This window comes from Hevea brasiliensis, chromosome 18 (assembly GCF_030052815.1).
Source record: "Hevea brasiliensis isolate MT/VB/25A 57/8 chromosome 18, ASM3005281v1, whole genome shotgun sequence".
NCBI lineage: Eukaryota > Viridiplantae > Streptophyta > Magnoliopsida > Malpighiales > Euphorbiaceae > Hevea > Hevea brasiliensis.
Genome location: NC_079510.1, coordinates 33436613 through 33454028, shown reverse-complemented (window position 1 = coordinate 33454028; position 17416 = coordinate 33436613). Strand labels below are relative to the sequence as shown.

The 17416-nt window shown below is 34.6% G+C and overlaps 1 non-coding gene across 1 annotated transcript; it reads left to right on the top strand.

The window, feature by feature from the left end:
• The first annotated feature begins 15931 nt into the window (after positions 1-15931).
• On the top strand, positions 15932-16038 carry LOC131176142 (small nucleolar RNA R71). The gene has a single exon (XR_009146268.1). It is a non-coding gene; the product is annotated as a small nucleolar RNA R71 (small nucleolar RNA).
• Positions 16039-17416: the final 1378 nt, after the last annotated feature.

Below are 17416 nucleotides of genomic sequence, written 5' to 3'. Positions count from 1 at the left end.
TATCATATCTCATTGCCAATTAGTGATGAGCCTAGTAAGTCACACACATACACAAGTTATCACCTAATTAAATATGATTTAATTAATTAATTAAAGAGTTTAAATTGATTAATTAAATAGGTTTGGTTTGCAATAAGATTGCAAAGTCCCTAGCATGACTTGAAACCAAATCTAGATTATTGGATGTATAATATAAGTTAAATTTATATTTAAAGTGTTTAAATATGAATTTAATTAATGAGAAATTAATTAATAGAGATTAATTAATTAATTTATATTTGATATAAATTAATTAGAAGAAGAAAAATAATTATTTTGGGTTGAGAACTCAAAATTAAGACACAGGGGCATTTTGGTCATTTTGCAGTGTGACACGTGGCACCATGAGATGGTGACACTTGGGATTACACATAAGCTTGTCAAATGTTTTTTAATCATGTAAGATGATTAAAATCAAGATTAAATATAGGTTTGACACTTGGCACAATGTGATTGGGTCACTTAAACCTAGAGCTAATCAAAGGGTGACATATGGCAAGGGTTTAATGTGTTAACCTAGCTATTTAAGTGTTGTTATGAGAAAATAAATCACAACCAGCAGCCACACTCCTTTGTCACGCCACTTTGAGGGTTTTCTTCTCTTCTTCTTCATCTCTCATCAATTCAAAGAGATTAGCCATCAATCTCTTGAATTAAGAACACTAGAAATTGTTTCTAGTGTCCTGTTTACATCTTTAATCTCTTAAAAGGCATAACTTGATTTTCAAATTAATAGAAAAGCTTTAGAAGCTATTCAAGGGCTGCCATAGGTGTTCTTGGTGTGGACAAGCTAGAGGGACAACCTCTGGTGTCCTGAAGACGAATCTCAAAGGCGCAGACACGCTGCAGTGCATCAAGAGGTTAGTGTAATCGTTCTTGATTTAATCTAGGGTTCTAAAATTAATCTGATTAATTTTAAAATCTTAAATAGCAAATACAGATCCAAAAACATATTAAAAGAGTTTTAATATATTGTTTATCATTGAAATCAAATAGATAAAAATAAATCTTGCATGATGCATGTGACTTAGGTGAAAATTTTTGAATTCAATGGTATAAACTTGTTTTTTTCACACTTCCGTTCCTTCATTTCTAAAATAGCCAAACCTTTGTCTAATTTGTTAAGTCATGACATACCATTTGTATTTGACCAAGAGTGTTTGGATGCCTTTTGTAGGTTGAAGCAAGCTCTTATCACTGCACCAATCATGCAACCGCTCGATTGGAGCCTACCTTTTGAAATTATGTGTGATGCTAGCAATTATGCAATTGGAGCTGTTCTTGGTCAAAGAAAAGACAAAAGGGCTTATGCTATTTATTATGCTAGTAGAACACTGGATGAGGCTCAAACAAATTATGCAACAACTGAAAAGGAATTCTTAGCAATTGTCTTTGCATTGGAAAAGTTCAGACCTTACATTATTGACTCAAAGGTGGTTATATTTTCAGATCATGCTGCTATCAGGTATTTACTCCGTAAAGGAGGCTAAACCTAGGCTCATTAGGTGGATTCTGATGCTACAAGAGTTTGATTTAGAGATTAGAGATAAGAAGGGAGCTGAAAATGTAGTTGCGGATAATCTTAGTAGGTTGAAATTGGATGATGAAGAAATGGATGAAGTCCCTATTGATGAGTTTTTCTTGGATGAACAACTTTTCTCTCTTGTTGCTAAACTACCTTGGTATGCAGATTTGGTGAATTATCTATCTTGTGGAGTTTTACCTCTAGGAATGACATGGCAACAAAAGAAAAAGTTTTTACATGAGCCAAAATTTTATAGATGGGATGATCCTTTACTCTTTAGGAGATGTTGTGATGGTTTAATAAGAAGATGTATTCCTGATGAGGAGACACAGAGTGTTATGCATCATTGCCATGCTTCTGATTATGGAGGACATTTTAAAATCTCTAAAACAGCTAGTAAAATTCTACAGGCTGGTTTCTTTTGGCCAAACCTCTTTAAGGATGTGAGGAAATTTGTGTTAGAATGTGATAAATGTCAAAGGAGTGGAAATTTTTCAAAAAGAGATCAAATGCCCCTAAATGATATTCTTGAAGTAGAATTATTCGATGTCTAGGGAATAGATTTTATGGGGCCATTTCCTCCTTCGTATGGTAATAAATACATTCTAGTTGGAGTTGACTATGTGTCAAAGTGGGTGGAAGCTATTGCAACTCCAACTAATGATGTTAAGGTGGTAGTGAAATTCTTGAAGAAATTTGTTTTGAGTAAATTTGGAGCTCCAAGGGCTGTAATTAGTGATGGGGGTTCACATTTTTGTAATAAGCAATTTGAGAGCTTAATGAGGAAGTATGGTGTAGTGCACAAGATAGCTACCCCATACCATCCTCAAACTTCAGGACAAGTTGAAATTTCTAACAGAGAACTCAAACATATCTTGGAGAAAACAGTAAGCAATTCTCAGAAAGAGTGGTTTGTCAAACTAGATGATGCTTTATGGGCATATAAGACTGCTTACAAAACCCCTATAGGAACTACTCCCTTTAAGTTGGTGTATGGTAAGTCTTGTCATTTACCTGTGGAGCTAGAGCATAAAGCATATTGGGCTATTTAGACCTTGAATTTTGATCTTAAGCAAGCTGGTGAGAAGAGGCTATTGCAACTTAATGAGGTTGAAGAATTGAGGATGGATGCCTATGAAAGTGCCCGTATTTATAAAGAAAGAACTAAAGTTTGGCATGATAAGCATCTTAGAAAAAAGGAATTTAAAGAGAGTAATTCAGTTTTATTGTTCAACTCAAGATTGAAATTATTCCCTGGAAAACTTAAATCAAGGTGGACTGGTCCATATAGAGTTTCTAAGGTTTTCCCTTATGGAGCAATTGAAATTTGGAGTGAAAAATCTGGGAATTTTAAGGTCAATGGGCATAGATTGAAACATTACATAACTGGAGACCAATAAAGGGAGCAAGCTATTACAAGCTCTCTGATCCCTCACCTCTTTTTAGTGAAATGCATGAAGAGTCCAGCTAAGGACTATAAATTAGCACTCTTGGGAGGCACCCCAAGTTCTTTTATTTTGCTTTTGTTGATTTACTTTTATTTGCATTACTTTTGTTTTTATCTTAAATCTCCCTAAATTCAATTTTTGACATTGTTGAATCTTGTCCTTTGTAGATGTATTTCAATGGATGAAGGTTGTGCTTCTTAGTTTATGTAGAGAAATGAAACTTTCAGCAAAGAGGGGTCTGCAGCACATGGCATATGCTTCTTTGTTGAGGTTGGGTGTGTAACTTTTAAGTATTTGTGCTTATTATGTTAATATGATGGTAAGTGGGTCATTTTAGTAGTTTTGAGCTTATTTGGGTTATGTGATTTAATGTGCACATGCTGCATTTTCTTGACATAACTTGGAGAGTCCATTTTCTTTTGTGGATAAATGCAACTTTATGTAGATTTTTATTGAGCTTTAATGTGCTAAATGTTAATTTGCAGAGTTTGAGTTGAAATGGCATAATTCACAAATGCCTCTTATGCAGAACTTACCTCTACAAGCTTGTATGATGCAATTGTGATGAATTTTGTATATAATGATGTGTTTTGGGTGATAATTTCTCATGATTTATGCTTCATAGGATTACATTTATTCATTCTAGTGTATTTTTCAAACTTGCAAAACATTTTCAATTGTAATCTCAATCTTGTTGAAAAGTGCATAAGTAACTGCATAGCTTATGCAGCTTTTAGACCACAAATTTTGTCATTTTTCATCTCTGCTAAAACCTGCATAAGCCATTGCATAACTTATGCAGTCCTGCATAACCACAATTTTTGCCATTTTTCATCTCTGCTGCAATCTGCATAAGGATGTGCATAGCTTATGCAATTCTGCACAGCCACATTTTTGCTAAATTTCATTTCTGCCGAAACTTGCATAAGTTATGCACTTTCGCATAACCACATTTTCTGGAATTCCATTTTCTGCCGAAACTTGCATAAGGAACTGCACAGCTTATGCACTTTTGCATGACCACATTTTTTGCACTTCCATTTTCTGCCGAAACCTGCATAAGGGAGTGCATAAGTTATGCACTTTTGCATAACCAATTTTTCAGACCACTTATTATCTATCGAAACTTGCATAAGACAGCGCATAAGTCATGAATTTTTGTATAACTAACTTTTCACACTATAATTTTCAGCCGAAACCTGCATGACCAAGCGTATAAGTTATGCACTTTTACACAACCAGTTTTTCACACTCCTTATTTTTTTGCCGAAACCTGGATAAGAGAGTGCATAACTTATGCACACTCATTCTCCCCTTATGCAGTTTTACACATGTCCTGTGCAAATAAAAAAAAACTTTCGGCACCCATTTTCCCACCTCCCACTTCCTGTCATTCCTGTTCACACCCCCCCCCCCCCACGTTTATTTTTCTTGGCATTACTCCTCCTCCCCACACCTCTTTTCACCGCCCGATACCCTAACTTCCCTTTACCTCTTTCATTTTCTTCTTCCCTCCTCCATTCTCACCAAGGCTCTCCTCTCCAAGTCACGCTCCTAGCAATGTAGGCCCCTAATCCTGATTCTCCTCCACAACAAACCCCTCCACCACCTCCCACATCCACCTATAAGAGGAGAATCCGATCGAAATCAACCCGACCCATGGCCTCTGCACCACCTCTCACAAAACGCAAAGACCCACCTACCACTCCACTTTCAGAGCCTGCACCCAAAAACCCCAAAACTTCAGCTTCCACACGACAGGGGGTTGGCGTTTCTACCTCTACCTCACAAGCCAAATCACCCTCTTCTAGCAAAAAGCAAACTTCAGCAGCAACACAGGTATTTAAACTACCTTGGCCTCTTCCTGATGCAACCCACAAGGCAACTTTTAAGAGACTAAACGATAGGAAAGTACAACCCACTAGGTACATTTTTGTAAATGCCCTCCAATTAGTTGGTTTATTTGATAATGTTGTTGCCTACCTTGATGGTTTAGGTTGGATGAAATTTGTGCATAAATAAGAACTAGTTTATCCAGCTCTAGTTTTGGAATTTATTTCCTCATTTTTTACTACTCTGAAATTGCATGAGATATATTACAAGCCAACTATGAAAATTAGGTGTTTGGGGCAAAATAGAGAGCTATCATTAGACCAATTTCATAGTATTTTTGGGTTTGCAATTGATGGACTATTTAGGGTGCCATATATAGGCATAGAGGTAGCAAATAAAGGTGTTTGGAATGCTATTCAGTTTTGGAGGAGTATCACAAACCAACCTCAGAGTTTTTATGCTGGCAGATCCAAGACCTCTCAAATACTAGACCCTGCACTTAGATTTATCCATAGGCTTATTACTAGCACTATCTTAGGCAGAGGGACTAGTTCTGGTGTTGTTGGAAAATCTGAATTGTTCATGCTATGGTGTGTTTTTCACAAAGTCAAAGTATCTCCTAGTTACTTCTTTTGTGAGCATGTGTTACATATTGCTACCAAATCTATAGGTGATATAGTCATGGGTGGGCTCATAACTGTTATAGCTAAGCATTTTGGTTTTAACTGAAGAGCATCCTCTACCAAAGACTTTCAGACACTCTATATTTTGATGCTACTCACCTATACAAAATCGATTAGTTTGCCACCTTCTGACACTGCACAACCAGCAGCAGATACAGGACCCACTGCACAACCAGAGGCACAATCTGTACCACCAGTCTAACAGCATTCTACTGAACTTGCACCACCCACTCAGTCTGCACAGAATACCCCAGCAGATTCTACACAGCCAACACCTTCTGCAGTTGGACCCTCTTCATCCATAGCACCTCCTCCCTTCAACGCTAAAGCCTTATTCACCTATCTTGAGAGGCTTAGTGATGATGTATACTTTGTGGATAGGAAGCTTGAAACTGGTCTTGATACCCTCAAGCATCGTCATGATCAACTCTTTGATTTTGTTATGGAAACCAGAGATAAACAGAAAGAGTTAAAAGAGATGATGAAGCAGCTCATGGCTTTTCTGGGAATGCCACCTCCACCTCCATCAACTCCTCCAGAACCACCCCTTCGGCAGCAGCCAGCTCCATCTAGTCCTTTAGCAACATCTTTGGACAAGGGCAAAACCATAGAATTAGACTAGTTTTTATTTTGCTTTTGTTCAAACTTCTAGGAGTTTCTTTTTTTTTTCTTTTTGGATGTGCTGAAACAATTTTAATTTGCCTTGAATTCTGTTTTCTTGAAGTTCTATTGGATGGCTATTCCATTAGTTTTTCATTGATTCTCATTGCCTTTACTGCCCTTTTGTGCATAGTACTGTATATATTAACATGCCTCTACTGGTTTTTGCACATTTTTTCTTGCTATATCATTATGCAGCAGCTTTTGAATATACTGCACAGGCTGTGAAACTCCTTATGCAAATGTTCTGCATAGCTTGTGCAGTTCCTTATGCAACTCATGCAGAACTGCACAGCTTATGCACCCTCCTTATGCACCTGTTCTGTACAGCATTTTATTCTGCATAACCTATGCAGCTTCTTATGCATCACTATTATCTCTTGAATTCTCATCTACTCTATACTAGGTAACTCTTTCTTTTTGCTCTTAAATTTAACTATTCCTGGTTATTCCTCTTTGCTTTGAGTTTTGATAATGCACTGCTTTAGACATTGAGGACAATGTCCAATTTTGAGTTTGGGGGTGTGCATTTTGATTTTTGCTACATTTTTCACATTTTGAGTATAGGAACATTTCATACATTCCATTTACATATATATTGTAAATATTTTACATATACATCCATACATACATATACATAACACATTTACACACACATTATACATCACTTAGAAATTGTACACATTGCACACTAATAGATTTCCTCCATTTAGTTAATGCATTGCTCATTTTTAGGAATCATGCATCATGAAGTAAAATCTTTTGCCAAATTCTTTGAGTATTGAAAAAGTTACCTATGAGAGTGATTTGACTTACCTTTAGTTGGGTTTGTGGATTGAAAGTTTTCTAAGAGGTGCAAAGTTTTGAAGTGTTTATCCCTTGCCTATATCTTCTTAGCCAAAAAGCCACCCAACTAGTCCTTTAGATATTGGAGTGTTTAGAGGGAGTTATTGGATATAAGATAGTCAAATGATGTCTCACCAATCCTAGAACAAATTTTCTAAACCTTTCGAGGTGAAATACCAGCTTGTACTTGAAAAGAGAGATGATTAGGCATTCTTTGATTTAAACCTTCTCATTTTAAACCTTTGGCCTTTTTCCTAATTAAAATTAACCCTTGTAAACCCTTTTGAGCCTTTATATCCCTAATTTTTCTTGAAACCCTTATTGCTACCTAGCTAATGAACCAAACACTCCAACCCTTTTCATGAGAATAATTATTCATAATGTTAGGTACATAAAAAAAAATACAATAAAAGGGAGAAGAAATGCTTGTCATCTTGTAAAAGTGCTAGTATATGTGCTTTTCACTATTGTCATTCAAATTGAAAGAAATCCACCCAAAGTAATTAAAGGAAATGAGTTTGGGGGTGGCATTTTTAGGGACAATCATCAAGAGAAAATATAAAATTCAAGCTTAAAAATATCAAAGTGTCCCTCCATTTTATGTGTTTTGTAAAATATGCTAGCATTTGATAATTCTCATTGTGTATTTCTCTCCTCCATATATATATATATATATATATATATATATATATATATATATATATATATATATATAAAGAGAAAGAAAAAGAAAAAATAATAAAATAAGAAGTGTACCTTATGTTTTCAAGATTGAAAATATTCTCATGCTTTGAATCCTTTTTACCCATTTTTCTTCTTAGCCTCATTTTGAACCCCATGGCCCCATTACATCCCTAAAAAGACCTTTGATCTCTTGATAGTACTTGCTACATTAGTGGAGATAGGAGTAGGGAATTTGCCTATGGGATTGGAAAATTATCCATTCATTCATTTAATTCCATCATTCTATAAAGACACTTTGACTATTGATTGTCCTAGAATTCCTTTTGAGCATGACTCTCTCTTTTGATTGGTTGGTTTGGGAATTTTGAATAATAATTGACTTGATGGCTAAGCGGTGAAAGCTTGGATAAGCATTAGATTCTTTGCATTTTAAAGGATGGGTATATGGATTGTTGGTATGGCTAAAGGTGTGTTAAGTTACTTTAATAGGTGGTTTTCATAGCTCTTTGGATAAGGCACCCCTAAAAATTGCATTATATTTTAAAGTTTGCTTGAGGACAAGTAAAAGCTTGAGTTTGGGGGTATTTGATACATACATTTTGCATTGTCATTTAGGTTTAATTTCATAGCCATTTTATTTGATTATTATTCACTTTTAGCTAATTTCATTAGTTATTTAGATAGTTTTTCATTATTGCCAATTTTTGGATTAATTTGTAATTTTACTTTGTTTTGTAGGTAAAATGGTGTTTTTGAGGGGCTAAAAGGAAATTATACTTTTGGGGAGTGATTTCCACAGCCAAAGATGTCAAAAACAAGTTTCAAAGTTGAAGTATGCATTGGCCAAATTGTGCATAACTTGCCGCATAAGTTATGCAGTTCTGCATAAGAAGAAGAAATAATGTCCCAAACATCTACCGAAATCTGCATAAGTTGCCGCATAATTTATGCAGATTCGTGCCTCCCTTATGCAACCTCACAGAATCCTGCATAACTTATGCAGTATTGCACCTCACTCATGCAGTTTCACACAGAGAGCCAGAAACCAGCTGAAAACTGCATAAGAGACTGCATAACTTATGCAGTCCCACAACGACTTCATAATGAGCTGGCAGAAGATTCCCTCAGAAAATCACACCTCAAACACACCATTTTAGGGCTCCTTGTCAGAAAAAGTTATAAATAGACCCTTATCCCATTTTAGAAAAGAAGGGGAGGAAAGAGAAAAGGAAAAGAAAGTGGGCAGCAGCTGAAGAGTAAAAAACGTCACCCACACTATTTCCAACCAGATTTGGAGTTTTCTTTCCTTTCTTGCATATTTCTTACTTTTCTTGTATTGGGTTTCTTAGTTCTTAGCTTAGATTAAAGTTTTATTTCCATATTAACTCAGAATATCTTGTAAATATTATGGATAGTGAGTAGTTTTCATTAGATTCTGGAGTTGGGATGTAATATTTGAGATATTTTGTGGATTTTAATTGGGTAATCCATATTTTGTAGTCTTAATGAGTTTTATTCATTTCTTGTGTGCTCAATCACATGCTTAGTGTAGGATCCCATTAAGTGATGTTCTTAATCCATGGTTGAGGCACCGAAAGGAGAAAGCCTTATGATAGATAATCAAGCAATTGGACTTAATTAACTTAGATCTAGAAATAGACTAAGGATTAAGAGAATTTACAGATTAATTCAGGAACTTAATGGTTCTTGATTAACTTTAACTCCACGAAAGTAGGATTATATTGATTAAGGAACTCTTTATCCCACTCGAAAGGGTATTCAAAAGATTTAAGAATTAATCTCCTTAAAACCCGTAATTTCTACAAGATTGGATAACCAATTTAAAAATCCCAAAATAGCTTGAATATGAACTCTCGAACTCTGGAATCGCCTTTTTATCATTGTTAATTTCTAATTGAATTTAATTACTTGCCACTTTAAATCATGCCATATTTCAATTTGTGTATTTTAATTTGATGCAATTTTAGTTAAATCATTACATTGTTGAATAGATTATTGATTTTGCACATATAGATTTCATACTTCAATATCCATCAATTTATTACTTTAATTTCAAAAATAGTTCAAATTAGTCAAATTTTTATATCAAAAATTTAATCATTAACACAACTCCTCGTGAGAACGATATCTTTTTTATATTACTTGTACGACCCGTGCACTTGCGGTTGGGCCACATCAATCGCGCTAAGCATTGCTGCTTAGTGGTGCAATAATATAACAAGAAAATAATATAACAAGTAAAAATAATAGGAGCATATTTTCTATACTCAAGAATTTTACTGGGTTTATATGAAATTTTCCATACAATATATCTTTCGTCATTTATGTTACTTTCTAGAATCACTTCTTTCATAAGTTTACAATAATTATTTATATCATGTACAAATAAATCTAAAACTTATATTTATACTTATATTCTTATGAAAGTCACATTTGTAATGTTATTTAAGTTTTAATTCCTCTATTAGTCTTTTTATCACTTCCTTGATACTTTCTAAGTTGTTTACTATCATTTCGTAATATTTACAATTTTTAGAACTAGTTTAATTTACTTCAGATCATTCTAAGGAACAAATTTTTGGAGCTAATCTAATTTATTTCAGAACTTCTTCTCATTTATTTACTTTTTAGCATTTTTAATTACTAATATTCATAACTTATTTTAATAAATTAGACTGCCCAAGTAACCTATGACAGACTGACTAAACTGGATAACGGGTCGTTGGCACTGGACACCGCGGTGCCTCGGGCCGTCATACCATGGGATGCAGAACGTCAACCACGTATGCAATCAGTATGGCTAAAAAGCCATGATAACACATAATTGGGCATAAAAGCCATGAGTGCGAGCATAAAGTCATGAATACGGGCATAAAGCCATGAATACAGGCATAAAGCCTTTCGCAGTACTGCTAAAATAATACCCTATTGGCATGCCAAACTATCCAATCTGACACACATGTCTAGGCAATACAAGGGCACATAATATAATTAAATATTAATATATTGTGTTTTATGACTTCATTATTTCATGATAAATTTCAATTATAATTTATATATTCATTTGATCATTTATATGATCACAATTCACATCAATTATCCTTTTATACCATTGTACTCAAAGTACTTTTCCTTTCTACAATAATGAGAACTAATGTCTCATTCATATATTAATATGGTTCATTTATTCATTCATTATGTTATTTATATTGATCACAATTTTAAACAATGGTTCACATGTACCATTGTATTCAAAACATTTTTCCTTTCTCTCTTGATGGGAACTTAAATCCCAAATGACACTTTTATCACATTTATTCATTCAACAATCTATTCATGTAAAGTACATTCCATACTTCAAGTTGTATTGCTAATATATTATGAACTCCATTGGTGTTGGGAGTATAAGTCTCAACAATCCATCTAGGTTAATTTCATTTCATATTTAAGTGGTATTACTCATGTTTTATTAGATCTACTAGTAATTAGAATATAAATCTTAATTATATATTCACATAACTTAAATGTTTATTAAGTCATTTAGGTAAATTACTATTTCTATTCCAAGTAATCCATGAACATTTCATGGATTCCAAATGTCATACCTTAATTTCCTCTACCAATTTAGTTCTTATACTTTGTGTCTTTGTACTACTATTCACATTACTATTCACTCAAATTGTTGACTTTTTAATACATAATAAATTTATTGAGCCTAAGTTCACCAAGATACTATATTTTGCATTTTATTTTTGTTGGTATTGATTTCCAATACCATTTCAATGCTTATCGTATATTATTCCAAATTTTCAGATTTCATACCCTATGTTTACTATTTCATTGGTTATTTGTACAGTAGGAATTTGATAAAATTGTCTTCATAAAAGTTGTTCCTTATTGTGTCTAGTTATATTTATTTTTTTTGAATCACTCTATTTGGAGTTTTGTGGCTCAAGTTATGGTCATTTTACCATAACTGGCCGAATTGACCTGTACCCAAAATTTCTGGGCAATTTGGTTCTGCTAAATTTGGTGACCTAAGTTTGGTTGGCAACTTGACTAGGTTATAGTCAGAATTTGGATTTGTCTTCTTCATGAAAGTTGTAGGGCTATGTCTTAGCTTTCTGCTGGTAAAATTTTATATCAATTAAACTTGCCTACACTGAGTTATGACCATTTGAACAAATACTATTCATTTAGTTATTTTTCAGGAACAGCCTGTTGGTCACCCAGATTAGGGTAATTTTTAGGTCAACTTCGTTTGGTTTTCTAGGCAGGGTTTCTTCACCAAAGTTGTGCCATTATGTGTCTAGTTTTATGTCTAATTAGCCTTGCACCAATTGAACCTATACAACTTCATTTATGGCTGTCCAAACCTGCTGGACTTACAACCAGTCCAGCAGGTCACCTAGGGCAGCATGCCTAAACTCAACTCCATTATCCTTACTCACTTCAATTCCTCCTTACACACATTCAAATGGTCACTAATTGACCATTACAAGTTTAATATACCATTTCATAAGCAAAACTCTAATTTTTTCACAAACCCTAATTCCCAAGTGTCCATTTCATGCTTTTCATGTCATCTAACACATCCAACACACATAGTTCAACATCTAACTCAAGTTATCTCATCACAAACTACTTCTAAACAATTCAAGTCATACAAATCAACAAATCTCATCCTTCTTCCATGGCTGCAAATTTTCATACACACTTCAATATAATTGTTTTGTTCAATTTTACAACAAATTCTCATTTAATTTGGCTTCCTAACAAAGATTAAAAGATATGGAAGTGAGTATAGGCACTAACCCTTTTTGAGCAGAATTTTCCCAAGCAATTCCTTCACCTTCTTGGCTTTTCTTGGCAGCCAAACACTTTCCCAACAGGTAAAATCAAGTTTTTGTAAAGGAGGGTAGGGGTTTTATGGTGAAAAGGTGAGGTTTGGCAAGAGAGAGAGAGGAAAGCTCTTTAATGGTGAAGAGAAAAGTGGCTGCCAAGAACAAGAAGAAGGACAGAATTTGTGTTTAATTTTTATCTTATTTTATGTATATTTATCTCTTTTTAAAGTGCTTGTTGAAATTTGATTGGTGGAGGGCATTTTAATGACATCATGGTGATGTCATAAGTCCCATTTAATTCATTTTCTTTTTCTTTTCTTTTCTACTCATTTTCAATTTATTTTTTAGCAATATTTATTCACATTTTATGTCATAATAATTATTTACTTAACTGGACAAGTCGGCAAAAAATTATCTCTGAAGATGAAATGACCAAAATGCCCTCCGTTTGGCTTAACAGACTAAAATTGTCAGTACCGATTGAAAAATTTTTCTAAGCCTTTTTTTGGCATTCTAATGCTATAGAAATCTCAATGACTCTTCTCTGGAGTTTTAAAAATTATTTCATGAATTTTCTCCCGAGTTTAGGGCTTCTAGCTGCGAAAATCACAACTTTCCATTGGGTTACCCATCGCTAGGGCACCGGCTCATTTAACTTGATTGTATTTTATTTCTAAAATTTTTCCTTAATTTTTCTTACACTTATTTGAGTTATTTATGACTCCTCACTCTAATCTAAATATTTTTCTAGGCGTTCTAGCTATCTAGACTGACACTGGTCATGGGAACAGTAGAATATGCGAAATTGCTACAGTGAGGGTGTTACATCAATACAATTATCAATGTAATATGAAAATATGATAATCATACATCTCTGAAATGTGGCAGGTGCATTACAAAGCCCAAAAGGCATCCTTCTAAAAGCAAAATTTCCAAAAGGACAAGTGAAGGTAGTCTTCTCTTGATCCTCTGGTGCAATCACAATTTGATTATATCCAGAAAAACCATTAAGAAAGCAGAAATAAGACTTACTAACTAACCGCTCAAGCATCTGATCAATGAATGGCAATGGGAAGTGATCCTTCCTTGTTGTCGAATTCAGCTTGCGGTAGTCTATGCACATTCACCATCCACTCTGAATCCTTGTTGGAACAAGCTCATTATCTTGATTTGCTACCATAATGACTCTCAATTTTTTTGGCACTACTTGGAATGGACTCACCCATTTACTATCTGAAATTGGGTAAACAACCCCTGCATCCAGTAGCTTTAAAATCTCCTTCTTCACAACCTCCATCATCTATGGGTTCAACCTCCTTTAAGCTTCTCTACTTGGTTTAGCATCATCCTCCAGTAAAATCCTGTGCATGCACACTGATGGACTTATACCCTTGATGTCAGCTATTGTCCATCCAATTGCTTCCTTGTGCACTCTCTGAACTCTAGTCAATCTTTCTTCTTGAATCTTTATTAAATTACTTGAGATGATAACTGGAAGTGTCTCATTGTCTCTTAAGTAAACATACTTCAAATGCTTAGGTAAAGGCTTGAGTTCAAGAACTGGTGCCTGCACAACAGAAGGTAATAATTTTGTGTGAGATTCAGGTAAGTCAATCTTTGATACTTTATACCTTTTTGGAATAGAATGTAATGACTGCAATGCCATTACTGTGTGTTAAACCTCTACACTTAATGGCTGATTGATACTAACTTCATGAATTCCTTGACTAATCACCATTTCTAACTCATCCTCCATGCTTAACTTAAAAACATCCTGCACAAATGTATCAACAACATCAATAGAAAAGATAGAATGATCATCAGCAGGATACTTCATGGAATCAAAGATATTAAATTTGACAATATTTCCATCAAACTCCATAGTTAAGGTACCATCATCCACATCAATTTTTATCTTGGTAGTTTTTAGGAAAGGTCTTCTGAACAAAATCAAAGCTGAGTTTGATGTGGGAGCTCTATCCTCCATATCCAAAATGTAGAAATCTGTAGGAAAAATTAACTCTCCAACCTGCACCAAAACATCCTCAACTACTCCCAATGGGTAAGCATTAGAACGATCTGCTAACTGAATAATGACACTGGTTTCTGTCAATGGACCCAAATTTAAAGTTTGAAAAACTGAATATGACATAACATTAATAGATGCTCCTAAATCTGCCATTGCATGTTCAAATCTAGAATCACCTATTTTGCATGGAGTAGAAAACGAATCTGGATCCTTACACTTAGGGGTAATTTATGCTGAATTAATGCTGACACATTTTTCCCGACACTGATCTTCTTATTATTCCTCAACTTGCGCTTTCTAGTGCATAATTCCTTAAAGAATTTAACATACCTTGGGACTTGTTTGATAGCATCAAGTAAAGGTGTATTAACCTCTACCTTTCTGAAAGTCTCTAAAATCTCTTTTCTCATGTTCTTCTCTCTTAGTCTTGGCCAACCTGCTAGGGAATGGAGGAAGAACAGAATTATTAGCTTTATTCAGTTCAAGTTCAATATTTACCTCAACTTCAGGAACTTTAAACTCTTTTGCTCCTTGCTTTTTCTTTTTCATTGACTCATGTGGATTCTGATTTTCAACTTCTTTCCCACTCTGCAACACTATAGCACTTGTATTTTCTTTGGGATTTATAACTGTTTGTGATGGAAGCTTTCCAGAACCTTGAGCTTCAAGCTTACTCACAGAAGAAGCTAATTGACCAATCTGCTTCTTTATGTTCTGAATGCTATTTCTGGTCTCCTGTTGAACTGTTGTGTATTGCTAGCTAAAGATTTAACAATTTCATCGAGTGACATACCTTGATTTGAGGGAGGAGGAGGTGGTTGATTAACTTGTGGTCTCTACTGCTGATATCGGTTTTGTACTGGTTGATTCCCATAACTCCAATTGGGATGATCTCGCCATCCCAAATTATAAGAATTAGAAAATGGGTCATACCTGCGTTGTGGTTGTCCAAAATTTCCTACTACATTAGCATGCAACAGTGATTCATTCTCTTGTAATATAGGACACATGTCAATAGCATGACCCGAACCCGAACAAATTCCACATACTTTAATTGTTTGCATGTTCCCTATAGCCAATTGCCTCACCCAAGAAGTTAAATCAAAAATCTGTTTCCCAAGGTTACCTCATTAACCTTCTTAGGTGTGTGATCCATTCTCATTCCAAACTATTGAGAGTTTACTGCCATGTTAGCAATCAGCCTCCTTGCATCTTCTGATGTCTTGTCAACCAAAGCTCCTCCACTAGCAGCATCTATCATACTACGGTCCATTGGTAGAAGTCCCTCATAAAAATACTGAATCAAAAACTGCTCACTTATTTGATGATGGAGACAACTTGCACATAGCTTCTTAAATCGCTCCCAATACTCATACAAACTCTCTCCATTGTACTGCCGGATGCTACAAATTTCTTTTCTTATGTTAGCAGCATGGGAAGCAGGAAAATTCTTCTCCAAAAACATCTGCTTCATCTCATTCCATGAGTTAACAGATCCAGAAGGAAGGTAATACAACCAATTCTTTGCTGTGCCTTCCAGTGAGAAAGGGAAAGCTCGAAGCTTAATCTGCTCCTCTGAAACTCCTTGAGGTTTCATGCTGGAACACACAATATGAAATTCATTTAAATGCTTATGTGGATCCTCACCTAAAAGACCATGAAACTTAGGCAACAAATGGATTAGTCCAGACTTTAACTCAAAAGCAACATCTAAAGCAGGGAAGTGAATACACAAAGGCTGTTGGTTTAGATCAAGGGCAGCCAACTCTTTCAAAGTCCTAGCAGCCATGGTTTCATTTTCGGAATCTGAATCTGAACTTAATTCCCTTGGTGAATGGACTCCTTCAGATGTACTCGGAGCTTGAATTAGGTTAGCCTGCTTAGCTTGCTTAGCTAATTTTCTCAACTGTTTAGCTGTTTTCTCTACTTCTGGATCAAAGAGCAACTCATCAGATCGAGAAGTTCTTGTCATAAACAAAAAGAATCAAACTATTAGAAAATGGTAGAATTTAGCCTAAAGAGAGTGGGGCCAATGAATCCTACGCATTGATTGGTTTTTTTCAAAACGTCCTTTCCTTCAAAACAAGTATAGAATGCCCTCCTAATTCAACCAAAATTCTACCAATGAATAGTAACACCGTAATTTTCACCGCAAACCTGAAAACAGCAACACTTCACAAACAGAGGTAATAACAGAATATCCTAACACTAAAAACACGAAATCCAATAAACTTTTAGTCCCCGGCAACGGCACCAAACTAACACCCAAATTAAGGTTTCTTCAAAAACGAAGGTAATATTTTTTAATCTCATTTTGTTTAGGAGAGTTTCGTAAATGATAGTTTAATAATCTTATATATGGTTTGGTTGGACGGTATGAGAATGTAATGTTAAAGTTAAATATGATATTACTTAAAAATTCTTATTATGAAAAATAATATGTGCATTTTGTTGCTATATATTTTGAGATTTGGCTACAATTATTTTCAATCTTAAAGGTTTTATGTGGTATAAAATTAAAATGTTTGAATACAATTATCAATTAGCGAAAAGATTTGGCTTTTTTGTCAAATTAATATTTGATATTTATCACAGCAAAATGACTTATATTTATGGAGTAATTATACAATGAAAACTTGCATCTGTTTGCCAGCTCTTCTTGATGTGGCAAATTTTAATGTTGGAAGAGTTACAATGGATGAAGAGAGTGAAAAGAAGGCTTACTAGCTAGCCTATTGTAACTTTGATATTGCCTTAGTGTCAAGTGGACTTATATTCTCTTATTATTTTTTTTTCAATTTTTT